This window comes from Coregonus clupeaformis, chromosome 34 (assembly GCF_020615455.1).
Source record: "Coregonus clupeaformis isolate EN_2021a chromosome 34, ASM2061545v1, whole genome shotgun sequence".
NCBI classification, from domain to species: Eukaryota; Metazoa; Chordata; class Actinopteri; order Salmoniformes; family Salmonidae; genus Coregonus; species Coregonus clupeaformis.
In genome coordinates this window covers 32,947,280-32,961,922 of record NC_059225.1, presented here as the reverse complement: position 1 = coordinate 32,961,922, position 14,643 = coordinate 32,947,280, and the positions used below count along the sequence as shown (strand labels likewise).

The 14,643-nt window shown below is 45.7% G+C and overlaps 1 protein-coding gene and 1 non-coding gene across 2 annotated transcripts in view; both read right to left on the bottom strand.

Annotated features, from left to right (window-relative positions):
• Nucleotides 1-14,643, bottom strand: part of LOC121550029 (POU domain, class 6, transcription factor 2-like) — a 116,816-nt gene that overhangs the window by 45,657 nt on the left and 56,516 nt on the right. The window lies entirely within an intron of this gene.
• trnaa-ggc lies at nucleotides 14,153-14,227 on the bottom strand. Its single transcript has one exon. It is a non-coding gene; the product is annotated as a tRNA-Ala (tRNA).

Genomic DNA, 14,643 nt, shown 5'->3' with positions numbered 1-14,643 from the left:
TGTGTGTGTGATACTATGGTGCGTTGATACTTAGGTGCTTTATCCTTGTGTAGCTATACGTGCCCAACTGAATATGTTGGTGGTAGTATCATTGTGTTTGCTATTCCTCTGCTATTCGGAGGCTATTATTCCGGTAAATCCAGGTAAAAAGAGAGAATCGACTGGGCTCTATCCTAGGGTCTTTTATTGGGTAATATGGATAGCAGTGTGAGGGAGAGCTACAGTGAGGGAAAAAAGTATTTGGTCCCCTGCTGATTTTGTACGTTTGCCCACTGACAAAGAAATGATCAGTCTATAATTTTAATGGTAGGTTTATTTGAACAGTGAGAGACAGAATCACAACAAAAAAATCCAGAAAAACGCATGTCAAAAATGTTATAAATTGATTTGCATTTTAATGAGGGAAATAAGTATTTGACCCCCTCTCAATCAGAAAGATTTCTGTCTCCCAGGTGTCTTTTATACAGGTAACGAGCTGAGATTAGGAGCACACTCTTAAAGGGAGTGCTCCTAATCTCAGCTTGTTACCTGTATAAAAGACACCTGTCCACAGAAGCAATCAATCAATCAGATTCCAAACTCTCCACCATGGCCAAGACCAAAGAGCTCCCCAAGGATGTCAGGGACAAGATTGTAGACCTACACAAGGCTGGAATGGGCTACAAGACCATCGCCAAGCAGCTTGGTGAGAAGGTGACAACAGTTTGTGCGATTATTCGCAAATGAAAGAAACACAAAATAACTGTCAATCTCCCTCGGCCTGGGGCTCCATGCAAGATCTCACCTCGTGGAGTTGCAATGATCATGAGAACGGTGAGGAATCAGTCCAGAACTACACGGGAGGATCTTGTCAATGATCTCAAGGCAGCTGGGACCATAGTCACCAAGAAAACAATTGGTAACGCACTACGCCGTGAAGTACTGAAATCCTGCAGCGCCCGCAAGGTCCCCCTGCTCAAGAAAGCACATATACAGGCCCGTCTGAAGCTTGCCAATGAACATCTGAATGACTCAAAGGAGAACTGGGTGAAAGTGTTGTGGTCAGATGAGACCTAAATCGAGCTCTTTGGCATCAACTCAACTCGCCGTGTTTGGAGGAGGAGGAATGCTGCCTATTACCCCAAGAACACCATCCCCACCGTCAAACATGGAGGTGGAAACATTATGCTTTGGGGGTGTTTTTCTGCTAAGGGGACAGGACAACTTCACCACATCAAAGGGACGATGGACGGCGCCATGTACTGTCAAATCTTGGGTGAGAACCTCCTTCCCTCAGCCAGGGCATTGAAAATGGGTCGTGGATGGGTATTCCAGCATGACAATGACCCAAAACACACGCCCAAGGCAACAAAGGAGTGGCTCAAGAAGAAGCACATTAAGGTCCTGGAGTGGCCTAGCCAGTCTCCAGACCTTAATCCCATAGAAAATCTGTGGAGGGAGCTGAAGGTTCGAGTTGCCAAACGTCAGGCTCGAAACCTTAATGACTTGGAGAAGATCTGCAAAGAGGAGTGGGACAAAATCCCTCCTGAGATGTGTGCAAACCTGGTGGCCATCTACAAGAAACGTCTGACCTCTTTGATTCCTCTTTGATAGCTCTTTGCCACATTCTCCTCCGTGCTGAATCCTCCCCCCCCCCCCCTCCTCCTCCCTCTCTGTGGATGACTTCGTCAACCACTTTGAAAAGAAGGTTGACGACATCCGATCCTCGTTTGTTAAGTCTAATGACACTGCTGGTCCTGCTCACACTGCCCTACCCTATGCTTTGACTTCTTTCTCCCCTCTCTCTCCAGATAAAATCTCGCGACTTGTGACTGCAGGCCGCCCAACAACCTGCCCGCTTGACCCCATCCCCTCCTCTCTTCTCCAGACCATCTCCGGTGACCTTCTCCCCCTACCTCACCTCGCTGATCAACTCATCCTTGACCGCTGGCTATGTCCCTTCCGTCTTCAAGAGAGCGAGAGTTGCACCCCTTCTCAAAAAACCAACACTCGATCCCTCTGATGTCAACAACTACAGACCAGTATCCCTTCTTTCTTTTCTTTCCAAAACTATTGAGCGTGCCGTCTTTAGCCAACTCTCTTGCTATCTCTCTCAGAATGACCTTCTTGATCCAAACCAGTCAGGTTTCAGGACTGGTCATTCAACTGAGACTGCTCTTCTCTGTGTCACGGAGGCTCTCCGCACTGCTAAAGCTAACTCTCTCTCCTCTGCTCTTGTCCTTCTAGACCTGTCTGCTGCCTTTGATACTGTGAACCATCAGATCCTCCTCTCCACCCTCTCCGAGCTGGGCATCTCCCGGCGCGGCTCACTCTTGGATTGCGTCCTACCTGACCGGTCGCTCCTACCAAGTGGCGTGGCGAGAAGCTGTCTCCGCACCACGTGCTCTCACCACTGGTGTCCCCCAGGGCTCAGTTCTAGGCCCTCTCCTATTCTCGCTATACACCAAGTCACTTGGCTCTGTCATATCCTCACATGGCCTCTCCTATCATTGCTACGCTGACGATACACAACTAATCTTCTCCTTTCCCCCTTCTGATAACCAGGTGGCGAATCGCATCTCTGCATGTCTGGCAGACATATCAGTATGGATGACGGATCACCACCTCAAGCTGAACCTTGGCAAGACGGAGCTGCTCTTCCTCCCGGGGAAGGACTGCCCGTTCCATGATCTCGCCATCACAGTTGACAACTCCGTTGTGTCCTCCTCCCAGAGTGCGAAGAGCCTTGGCGTGACCCTGGACAACACCCTGTCGTTCTCCGCTAACATCAAGGCGGTGACCCGATCCTGCAGGTTCATGCTCTACAACATTCGGAGAGTACGACCCTGCCTTACACAGGAAGTGGCACAGGTCCTAATCCAGGCACTTGTCATCTCCCGTCTGGATTACTGCAACTCGCTGTTGGCTGGGCTCCCTGCCTGTGCCATTAAACCCCTACAACTCATCCAGAATGCCGCAGCCCGTCTGGTGTTCAACCTTCCCAAGTTCTCTCACGTCACCCCGCTCCTCCGCACACTCCACTGGCTTCCAGTTGAAGCTCGCATCTGTTACAAGACCTTGGTGCTTGCCTATGGAGCTGTGAGGGGAACGGCACCTCCGTACCTTCAGGCTCTGATCAGTCCCTACACCCAAACGAGGGCATTGCGTTCATCCACCTCTGGCCTGCTGGCTCCCCTTCCTCTGCGGAAGCATAGTTCCCGCTCAGCCCAGTCAAAACTGTTCGCTGCTCTGGCACCCCAATGGTGGAACAAGCTCCCTCACGACGCCAGGACAGCGGAGTCACTCACCACCTTCCGGAGACATTTGAAACCCCACCTCTTTAAGGAATACCTGGGATAGGATAAAGTAATCCTTCTACCCCCCCCTAAAAAAATAAAGTGGTTATCCCACTGGCTATAGGGTGAATGCACCAATTTGTAAGTCGCTCTGGATAAGAGCGTCTGCTAAATGACGTAAATGTAAATGTAAATGTAATTGCCAACAAGGGTTTTGCCACCAAGTACTAAGTCATGTTTTGTAGAGGGGTCAAATACTTATTTCCCTCATTAAAATGCAAATCAATTTATAACATTTTTGACATGCGTTTTTCTGGATTTTGTTGTTGTTATTCTGTCTCTCACTGTTCAAATAAACCTACCATTCAAATTATAGACTGATCATGTCTTTGTCAGTGGGCAAACGTACAAAATCAGCAGGGGATCAAATACTTTTTTCCCTCACTGTAGGTATAAGAAGGGGGGATAGCAGTGTTTGACGTCTAAACAGGTGATTTTCCGCCACAGTGCCTCCTCTCAACAGTGCTACGGGAGGCAGAAAATGACAGACGTGGCCCAGCATTTGTGTTGATTGCATGTGTTGCAGGAGATAAACAGTGATCTTCCTGTTTGCAGGGCCTCCATTGTGTTCCGGCTTTTTAATTCCCCCGTCAATAGGGTGGTGAATAGGAGTCTTAGTGCCATGGATCTCACTACCCGATCGCTAGGGCTGAATCGTGCCAATAACACACAAACAGGAGCCCCAGGAATCTGATAATGACATGAAATAATTGGATAAATACATATTCTGGAGTCACCAGTGAGTATTGTATCTGCTGGTGCTGTGTGATGTAAAGTTAGGTGCACTGTAGAATATTATTATATTATATTATTATATTGAAACACCAGTCTGAAACATACAGTATGTCATCATCACAGGACCACAAGCCACAGATCTACTTGCCATCACTCCCCATAAGCATTATTCATCACCCTAACTTAATACATACTGTACAGGACATGGGGTCAGTAGGTACAAAAAGAGGTCCTTGATTCAAGGTAGATATCATTCTTTGATAAAACAGTAAATGTAAACTCTGTTTCGGTCACTGTTGACCATTAGTGTCACCCGGTGCAGTAACCCGTTGACCATGAGGGTCACCGGTGCAGTAACCCGTGCAATCTCTGGAATAGGATAAAAATGGTCTCTCTGTGAGCGTGGAGAGACCCCTGGAAATGTGACTCAAACTAACTTGAGTTTATTCTAGGCTGGCTCTTCTTATGTGCCTGTTTTTAAGCGAATCACTTTTTTTTTGTATTGTCAAAGGAAAACAGAGTGTTCTACCATTACTAATGCTTTGAACAACATCCATAATAGTTCTCTCGGCTCCTTAGAAGGCGCTTATTAGAAAGCATTTAGCTAAGAGTAGACAATTACTGTAGGATGAAAATACTTCCTCCAGTGGACCTAGATACACAGCATGTGTAATGGACAAAGGATTTTGTACATGAGGGCACAGTATATCTGACCAGTATGGAACAGAATGTACTTCAGCTTGCCTGAGAGGGTCCTCACATGGATATAGGGATGATAGCAGTAAAAGGAAGTCTGGCAAAGTAATGCTTTTGAATGTAGCCAGATGCAAGAAGCCCATCTGTCAAAGTGGCCCTCCATCTTAAGTTCTCCTGTCATGCTCGTTATCACTCAGCCAAAAGTGTGGCAAAGTGAACCAAACAGAGAAAATTAACAATAAATAGGGTTATTGCTTCTGGATGAGAGGAGCGAGCGTCTATCTCAGGAGGAAAAACACATACGTTTCCCTTTCTCGGCCCCACCTCTCACATCCCTCCATCCCTCTCTTCTATTCCCACTCCTGAGTGAATGTAATCAGCTGTGACATGAGAAAACACGCTCTCTGTCTGTCAGTGCCTTGCCAGTCCTCTGCTCAGCCTAGCTTCTCCAAACAGCTCCCTTCCCGGCTCCTCCTTGCCCTCACATCCGCTACTGGGCTCATGTACATCAAAATGCCATTAGGCCCTACCCAAACACCTCTAGTCCCAGGGTTGGCTGGAATGGCTGGGCAGCCTCACACACTGCTCCTCCACTCTGGGTCCTCAGAGCGTCGTCTGGGCCACCGATGGACCTCTGTTACCACTCTACTTATGGGCCATTGTCACAAATCAACATTCGAAAGGACATTGAACATTGATGATGAGGGAAGAGAAAGGCATAAAGAACATCAGGGACAGAAAACGCCATGACAACACAACACCAGCACATCAGTAACCATTCAAACCATTCTAATGGCAGTGGACCAGAGACGGGTGGGAGGGGTGCGTGCTAATGGAGTGATGTCATCATAGCCCAGCAGTCTGACAGCTAGTTAACAAAGGGGAGTGGGGGCTGATAAAATAAAATGCATTACTTCTAGGAAATAGACATCCTTAGTGGTGGGAGAATGGCCATATTTAATGAATTTAATGAGGCAAAATGCTAATGAAGGAAGGGCAGAGTCGTGAAAATGTTCAGGCTAACTATAAAGGCATGATTGAGTGCAGGATAGTAGCCGTCAATCCTCTCGCTCATTAGCTTCATGTGAAATTAACAGCGGCTTGAATCATTACATAAAATCTGTTCTCGCCCATTCGTTGATAATTGTGGGGCTTGGGAGTTCACGATGGGTTCTATTGTCATCCATCAGCAGAACAGTACATTTTCTCTAGTCAGAGGGGCCACCGACTGTGTGGCTAAAAAAGCTCCCTTATAACATCCCTTTTCTTCTCATTTCTCTCTGCTTAATAATCCATAATATTTGACTTTTTTCGGATGTGTTAAATTTACGTCAACTGGCTATGTGATGAAGTACCATTCGTGGAAAAGAGCTGACCATTGCGATTTTATGAAGTGACATATTTGGTGCAGTTATTTGCATACAGTTGTAAAGTTGAGAAACATGCCGTTTTTTTAAGCAACCTTTCCTCTCCTGCTGTAGATGTAAAAATAGCAGAGAGAGTATTACTCTGGCTGAGTGTGAAGTGGATGTATTGCATTCCTGGTCTGTGGTGCTTCTCAGTTTACTACAGTAGTAAGTGAAAAATGAAACATCAGATGAAACATGCACAGAATAACAAAATCAGAGTATCACATGATATATAATTAGGGGCTGGTTTCTCAGACACAGATTAAGTATAGTCCTAGACTAAAAAGTGTGCTCAATAGAGATTCTTCATAGGAAGTGCTTTCCAGTCTAGGACCAGGTTTAACCTGTGTCCAGCAATCTACCCCAAGAGATTGATTCAATTATTTGGGGTGTGCGTTAAACAATTTCAGTTAAAAAGGTCAAGGAACAACAATCACCTAAACAAAATATCACAAAAACTCATTTTTTTTATTTGAGGGGAAATGCCATCTCTTTTCACGTTGCTGTTGTTTGACATATAAATATAGCATTTGAATGACTTTAATATCCTCCTAATCAATGACCGGTGATCTTTCCATGTCCTTAATTCAATTTAGAAAGGGTCATCCGTGCTCCGGCCTTATAAACACAACAAAGGTAAATGATTACTCTTCACTGTGGTGTCCAAAAATACGGCCTATAGTGAAGAGAAATGGGGGAGGTTGAAGGGGAGGCCTGTCATGTGTCATTGACTCCAGAGGTTAATCACAAGAGAGGGGCTCTGTGGCCGAGACGTGGTCACCCATGATCGATTAACCCCACCGCTCACACACACACTCGCGCACACACATTTGCGCACGCAAACACACATGCAAGCACACACACGTGCACACACATACACGCACGCACACACACGCTATCTCAGCATTAAGTGGTGAGATAAATTGATGACATTTACAGACTTTGTGTATTGATAATCTGCTTGTTTAACTCCCGAGGCCGTCCTCTTTGAGAAGCTGCTAATTTAACTAAATCAATCGGTTTTGTATTGTGGTCCATTCACTGAAGCATCAATATCAGTTTCACTCTGCTAATCAAATGGGGCTGAAGATCCCCCACCTGGATGAATAGGAGCCTACACTTCTATTTCCTTTATTCCAATGGTGTATCAGCATTTAGAGTGCAGCTATCAAGTGACCCTATTTAGCCCTGACTAGATCATCTATGCCCAACATATAATGCAAATAACACATTCTCTGGTCATATTTTGCTCTGACCAGAAATGGGGACTTTTGACTTGGTCTGTGAGAGTAAAGCAATAACATTGCATTAAAAGAGGATGCTTTTTGCGGTGCAGGTCAGTGCTGCTGTGCGGAGTGGCTGTTTTCCTTGTGGTCACTAATGGGCATCAGAAATTACAGGCAAGAAAATCGTGCCCCGCAGGGGGACTGGCCTCCTCAGTGGAGTGGAGCACTTAGACAGCAGCTTGTGTCTGGGAGCACACTGGAGTAGGAGGAGGAGGAGGAGGAGGGGGAAACTCAATGTCACGGCTTAGCCTCATAATTTAAGAAACCCTATTCCGTATCCACTGTTAAGTGAGCCTTGGCTTGCCTTCCCAACCCCAAGGCTCCCCTGTGGGCATCTAATGCGTGTCGCCCCCAGTGTGAGTGTGGGCTGATCGGGGCACCAAGTCTCACTACTAGGCGTCTGTTCGGGGTTGGTTACCGCCTCTCTTCTCCTCAGCTCTGTGCCTGCCCAGTGGGAGAGGAAGGCTGGAGAAGAGGAACAAGTGCCAAAACACAGACAGAAAGTAGGAAATAGGTAAGTATGGCTCTGCAGAGCCTCACAGCAACAGAGTACAGTTTAGAGAGGAAACCTGCTTGTTACATCCCCAATACAAAAATGTGCAGGAATTGTCCATGGGCTTGAGTGGAAATATAGTAAATAAAAATATATTTGGCCCTGAGTCTGAAGATTTCTTTGGCCTAATCCCTCTCATTTGAAGTAAATAATAGCAGTAGTGCTGTCATGGTCAGACTGCTTCCCTCATCTGTCTCCACCTATGCTGCTGTATAAATATTCATATGAGAAATGTGCCGCTGTCTATTGATGGGCAACAGACTTATTTTCTGCTTCAGTCAACAGGTCGTTATGTAAGGAAATGTTCTGCCTTCTTAAGAGCCAGATCTCCTGTGCATTAATGAGACCCCCTCCCTCCACCCCCTCCCAGCTTGAGCTGCTGAGGAGCCTGACTACCGACAAGGCCTCACTGCAAGCACTAGACAGCAGTGACGGCACAACACATAAGACATCTGTCCCCAGCTGCTCATTTACACACTTTTTTTAAAGAACACAAATGAATTGAATCCAGTGCTTTATGAAAAAAAGATGCTGTATTTTAATTCAGTAGTAGTTACTGCGATATGACCATAGATCTGTGGCGTTTGTATTAGGCCTATGAATTTTTTTTATTCACCTCTAACACTGTATTTTTGTTCACTAAAGAACATTAGATTTTCTCATGAACTTTCTGAGCGGTAATGGACAATTTCATAGACTTGTTAGATTTGATACTATCACACTAATTGGGCATGGAAATCATGGGTACATTTAGAATGCTATGGGAATGTCATCTTAATTTAGATTTAAAACACTGTGGAATTATCAGGGGCTGCATGAGTAAATTAAGCAGGTGGGTACCTGATCTGGAAAATGAATCAAAAGATTTGGCATGGGTCCTCAGATCCTCAAAAAGTTCTACAGCTGCACCATCGAGAGCATCCTGACTGGTTGCATCACCGCCTGGTATGGCAACTGCTCTGCCTACGACTGCAAGGCACTACAGAGGGTAGTGCGTACGGCCCATCACTGGGGCCAAGCTTCCTGCCATCCAGGACCTCTATACCAGGCGGTGTCAGAGGAAGGGCCTAAAAATTGTCAAAGACTCCAGCCACCCTAGTCATAGACTGTTCTCTCTGCTACCGCATGGCAAGCGGTACCGGAGCGCCAAGCTAGGTCCAAAAGGCTTCTCAACAGCTTCTACCCCCAAGCCATAAGACTCCTGAATAGCTAATCATGGCTACCCGGACTATTTGCACTGCCCCCCCACCCCCACCCCATCTTTTTACGCTGCTGCTACTCTGTTAATTATTTATGCATAGTCACTTTAACTCTACCCACAGGTACATATTACCTCAACTAGCCGGTGCCCCTGCACATTGACTCTGCACCGGTACCCCCCTGTATATAGCCTCCCTACTGTTATTTTATTTTACTTCTGCTCTTTTTTTCTCAACACTTTTTTGTTGTTGTTGTTTTATTTTACTTTTTTATAAAACAAATAAATGCATTATTGGTTAAGGGCTGTAAGTAAGCATTTCACGGTAATGTCTACACCTGTTGTATTCGGCGCATGTGGCAAATACAATTTGATTTGTTTGATATGAATTAATCGACATGCAAGAGCGATTTATAACACACAAAAAAGAGGAATGAGGCAAATTGAATGGTGCTGATTCTAACAGTGGTTGACATAGGCAAAAATGTGCTGCAGCGGAAGACAGTGACAAAGGTGTTTTGAAGGGGCGTCAGCTGGAGACAAAAGCAGTTGAGATGGGCTGGAGACCGACCGAGGGAAGGAGGGAGGGAGCGAGCGAGTGAGTGGGAGAGATGGAGAGAGTGCAGACAGCCAGGCCCCTGAAAGCCTGTTGTGGTGGGCAGGGGCTGACCTTGGTGACGATGGGTTTTCACGAGAGGGCTCTAATGAAGCCTGATTGCCAGGGACTACTGAGGGAGCCAAAAGGGAGTCAGAGAGGAAGAGGAAGAAAGAGAAAAGGAGAGGAGAGAGAGAAAGGGCTCAGGTAATTGCAGCACTTGTGGGTCTGATGCCCCGCGGTCCTGTGATGTCGGCGTCCACTGGGGAAGAGAAGGAAGGAGAGAGAGAGCGAGAGAAAGAGATGTCTGCAGACGTTTTGGTGGTCAATTGTGGAGTGCTGGAACAGGAGGGAGGGATGGAGAAAGAGAGGGAGAGAGAGAGAGCAGGGCTCTGGGCAGTAATTACCCCAGCGAGTCTGTGGGATGGAGTAGAGTGGACAGGCCCAGTGTGGAGCACAGGGACGGAGGAGAGGAAAGCTGAGGACCGCAGGGGGGAGGCCAGACAGACTGCAGGAAGCTGAAGGAGGGATAGAGGATGGAGACAGGACATACTGTAAGCCCTGAAACCACAGAACTAGACACTGTGCCAAGGTCAAGGGCTATAAGTGAACACACACACACACACACACACACACACACATACACACAACGTGTGACAGGACAGCCCAGACCAAGACAAGAGGTACTGTAGGGCTGGACAATACATGATACTGTTCATGAGCCTCTGGAAGATGTTGTTCACACAACAAACAGCAAATAAGGTTCAGGCAGACTGAGTATTGTACCTAACCAACCAGACAGTTTGTGTTAAGAGACATTCTACATTTTTGTTTCTATAGAAAAACAGGAAAGTGGAGATAGGACATGTGAGAACTCAGAAAAAGAAACAAATAAAACAGAAATGAAAGAGTGGAAGAGAGTGATAACATATGGGAGAATGTGTGTGTGTGTGCGCGTCTGTGTGTGTGCGTGCAAACCTTTGTCAGTGTGTGTGCGTGTGTGTGCCTGTGAGTGTGTTAGTTCCACTGAATGACGCACAGGGGTCACGAGGGCCCGGGCTCAGCGAATGGAATTAGAGAGAGTTGATGGGCTGGCCTAAGCCTCCCACTGCCACGGATCAGTATGTAGCAGCCTCTCTCTGCCTCTCCCTGCCGGGGCCGATGTAACTCAGTGGAGTGGCAAATTACACCAGACCTACAGCTGTAGCCCGACATTATGATTAATTTGATCAGTAATTTCTCCTGTTTTTCATTTTAATCGCTGCGACCATTCTGCTGTGGCAGGTCTTTCAGATCTAATTAAGATCAATTCTGGTGTAACAGACTTGGCGAGCGCCGTCAAATCCCTGAGCTCTGCCGGGTGTGGAGAAAACCTGCACCTCTATTCAATCAACTTCCAGCAAATCCAGCCCGGATCCAGCAATCAGGCCATTAACACACTTAAGCAAATTTCATATTCTCTCTCCCCGTCTATTTGTCATCACTTTGGAGGGAGGTTGAGGCCCCCTCTGTGAGCAACTGGAAGTCAGCATGCTGGAGTGGGATGGGAGACAGGAGGTGGTAGTGCTGTAGGGCCGGCTACTGTGGTGCAGAGTGAACCTCTCGTTGTGTTAAACTGTGGAGAGTCCGCCAGTAACCCAGGCTGCTACTCTACTGAAACAAGAAGGGAGCAACAGTAAAACAGCCGTATTGTTTCTCTTCATCCACTCTAATGTTGAGATTAGAGTTTGTTTCTCTACATACAAAGACTTGCTCGGACTGTTGATTCTATTGTAACAGGTGCAATGTGAGCATCATCTCCCAGTGGGGGACAATTAGGAGAGTAATAGTATCCTAATGACTGTTCGTCTATCTGACACGCCCTCTGGTTCTTAAAACAAATGGTTGAATGGCTGAGTGGTCTTGTGTGTGTGAATTTTAGGAGACCAATAAAGGGCTGTGATCTGTTCTATGTGCGTCCCAAATGGCACACTATTCCCTATGTAGTGCACTACTTTTGATCAGAGCCCTATAACCTAGTGTGAGGACTAATTATGGCATGCCTTGGCTGTATAGATTCCCAATACAACAATTTTGTATTTTAGTCCCACATGGCCAAAGCAATAATGCAAAATACATAATGAAAATGTACTCGGACAATTATGGTTTAGAATTCTCTGAGGAAAGGTTTAATGTAGCACGCACCCACACGCTCAGGGGGTTACAGAGTGGAGCTCTCCCCGGATGGAAGCCTCTATTGATTAACCAAAGTGATGCTCAGTGACTCTTAACTGAAAATGTAATCATTGACCTGGGTTTTGAGGGTGGAGGGTGCAGATGGTTGGAGGGGCCCAAATCCTATTGCAGACTTGAGAGTGTGCCGAGACCTGGGCAGGACTGCTCTCAGCAGAGAGGGGTTGTGTCCCAAATGGAACCCTATTCCCTACGTAGTGCACCCTGGTCAAAAGTAGTGCACTATGAAGGGAATAGGGTGCCATTTGGGACGCACACAAGAACTGTCCTTGGAGGGACCCTCACCGGGTGACATAGCAACGCCCTCAGTGACAACCCCAGCACTGACCCTGAGAGAGATTAAACCTTTTACACCCAGCCTGCCTGCCTCCCTCTCACATCAGCCTTAATACCATTGGACGAGGCAATATCTTAATGATGGCCTCTTCGGCCTCCCTCCAGGGTGGTCTATTTATCTATATATATATCTATCCCCAGTCATTATAATCAGGATCTCAGCTTCTTTGTCAAATACAATCCAAGCTAAGAACAGGGTGTGATGGTGGTGAAACTGGTGAAAGATGTCATAATAGTACTAATAAATGATGATTTCTCATAAATTGTGCTAGGAATCAGAGGAGCATTATAATTTATTGTGAGTATACAAGGCACAGGCTCTGTAGCTCTGCTTTCAAATAAATTCTATATAAAGCCATGCTTTCTAAGACATTCTTCAAACAGACTAAAATATTCAGAGAAGAACATGGGGGCTTTGCTTGACTGTAATGTACTAACATCATAACACTTATGTACTCCAGAAAATACTATTATTGTTAGGCTTTGGCCATTATGCTGGGTGTGTCTGAGTGGACCAGTACTATGGGTTCGTTCCAAATAGCACCTTATTCCCTATATAGTAGGGTCGGGCGGTATCCAGATTTTCACATAGTCATACTGTCCTTATCTCATCCCAGGATTTACGGTATTGCTGTCTTAGTACACAAGGGGGCGCCAAAAACGAAGAATAAAAAGCCCATTGGGTGTCTATTACCAGAATGCTAACACAATTAGCACAAGTGATAGCATATATCCATGGAGGCTGCTAGCTAAATATGCTAACGAGCGCAAATGAAAAAATAAAATAATTACAAAGACAGGCAGTTCTACTCAATGTTGTACATATATAGGTAGGAGCTACCGAATGTAATTTTTGGTGAGTTTGGACATTTACAATGTGAACGAGAGTCATTGTCCAAATGAACAGTACTGGCTCTGGAACAGCATGTGTACACACTGTGTTTGTGTGGCGTCTGGAGTCGCTAGGGCAACGGGCCTGCCTGCTCTGCTCAGAGGAGCAGATGGGCCGAGAAAGGAGAGGAGAAAAAAACGCAAGGAAATCAAAAGATAGCGGTGGCACCTATATAGATAACTCATCCAAAGGGCTTTGACTTCTCGAACACAGGGGTCGTGTTAACACAGAACTCTTCATTTTTCATCTAGGAAAAAAAGTTAAACGCATAGGAAATATTTTGCTGCATTTTGTAAATACAGATCTAAAATGCTTCTTATTGTAATTTCTGCTCGGCATCAGACTAATTTTCTGCTTCAGTTGCACTTCTCCACTCAGATGAATATTCACGAATGGGCATTTTATCAGCAGACAGCGCTATGACTGGTGTGTAGCTACTTTTCTCTGGTACTTTTCTCAGTGTAGCCAGCCTACTTTCTCTGGTAAAATGCAAAATTAACTTTAAGAAAAACATTAGGAAATGTAGCTGGCTACAGTCTTTGTATGATAAACAGAAATATGATGGCTATGCATAGTTTTTGCAAAAAAGACCTTGCTTTTTCATTGTAAGCTAATTTAGCCTACTTGTGCGGCTGCCAGCCAAATAGCATTGCACTTCTGTTGTCATCTGATGAAAATGAAGCTATTTTCTGACGAATGTGTTGCACTAATGTATTTTCTGTGAAGGAAAACTATAGTTGCACGCCCCTGATCACTCTATTGAAGCAAAAAAATACTTGACTTTCAATATAAATGCGACCCCTGTCAATACATTTAAATTTTAGTCATTTAGCAGACGCTCTTATCCAGAGCGACTTACAGTTAGTGAGTGGATACATTTTCATACTGGCCCCCCGTGGGAAACGAACCCACAACCCTGGCATTGCCAGCGCCATGCTCTACCAACTGAGCTACAGGGGACAACTGAGCTACACAGCTGCTCCTGCTTTCTCCAGTTGTGCTATTTACAAACAAACGTGATTGGCTCAACTGTTTTGGGGAACTATGGTAAGCTTCATAATGTAAAATAATGTGACAGGTGAAATGAAGAATGCAATTTGCTTTATCTTCTAACATATTGCACAAGTTGACTGCAGGTATTCACTTAAAAAGTAGCTACAAATATTACAACGTATAGAAATACTTCACAGAAATAGTTTCAATGGCATATACACGGTATATACGGTATACCGCCCAAGCTTACTATATAGTGCACTACTTTTGACCAGAGCCTTATGGGCCGTGGCCAAAAGTAGTGCACTATAAAGGGAATAGGGTGCCATTTGGGACACGCAGCCTTTGACTAGCCCAATCTACCCTCAGCGCTCAGGCTTCAT